Here is a 589-nt window from a genome sequence, read left to right on the forward strand (position 1 = left end):
GGAGGTATCACACACACATCATTCTCCCAACCCCCAGTGGCATTGTGCAGTGCCTGCCAGACAAAACCAGGCTGCTTGGACCTGAACGGCAAGAGGAGGCAACCCCAGCCCAGTTGTAAAATCCATGCCACACTCAAGCTGCGACCTCCACCACAGCCCATCCCTTCCCCGGGATGGAGACCACAGCGATACTAAAGCAGTTGTCAAATGCTCTTTCTTCCTTACTGCCTTTGAGGTGAAGATCCTGACACCAACATCTCCCAGGACCCTCTTCCCTGCCCCCTCCCAGCAACACTGAGCCTGGCAAATACCTAATGGCAAGTCATTTTACGTTTTTCTGCATTTACACAAAAATAGAGCAATTCTATATTTATAGAGATTTATAGCCGGTTCCATGATGGAGGAGTTACTGAGCAAGGCCAGGAGCGGTGGGTGGTCCAGGCTCCCGAGCAGCCGGCTGCTTCTCATTCGGCATTTCCAACATACAAAATTAAAGGCATTCGTCTCCGTCTAGTTTCTTAAATAGATAAGGGGGGAATGAATGGACAGTATGTACAGAGGGGCAGTGGCAGGGCCCGAGGGGCCCCCC

The 589-nt window shown here is 51.8% G+C and overlaps 1 protein-coding gene across 1 annotated transcript in view; it reads right to left on the bottom strand.

Moving 5' to 3' along the window:
- Positions 1–325: 325 nt before the first annotated feature.
- Positions 326–589, bottom strand: part of LOC104461073 (uridine-cytidine kinase 2-like) — a 9,042-nt gene continuing 8,778 nt past the window's right edge. The window contains 1 exon segment of the mRNA XM_010072524.1: positions 326–589. This exon segment is cut by the window's right edge and continues 161 nt beyond it. The gene's annotated coding sequence lies outside the window, so the exon portion shown is untranslated.

This window comes from Pterocles gutturalis, unplaced genomic scaffold (assembly GCF_000699245.1).
Source record: "Pterocles gutturalis isolate BGI_N339 unplaced genomic scaffold, ASM69924v1 scaffold14272, whole genome shotgun sequence".
NCBI classification, from domain to species: domain Eukaryota; kingdom Metazoa; phylum Chordata; class Aves; order Pterocliformes; family Pteroclidae; genus Pterocles; species Pterocles gutturalis.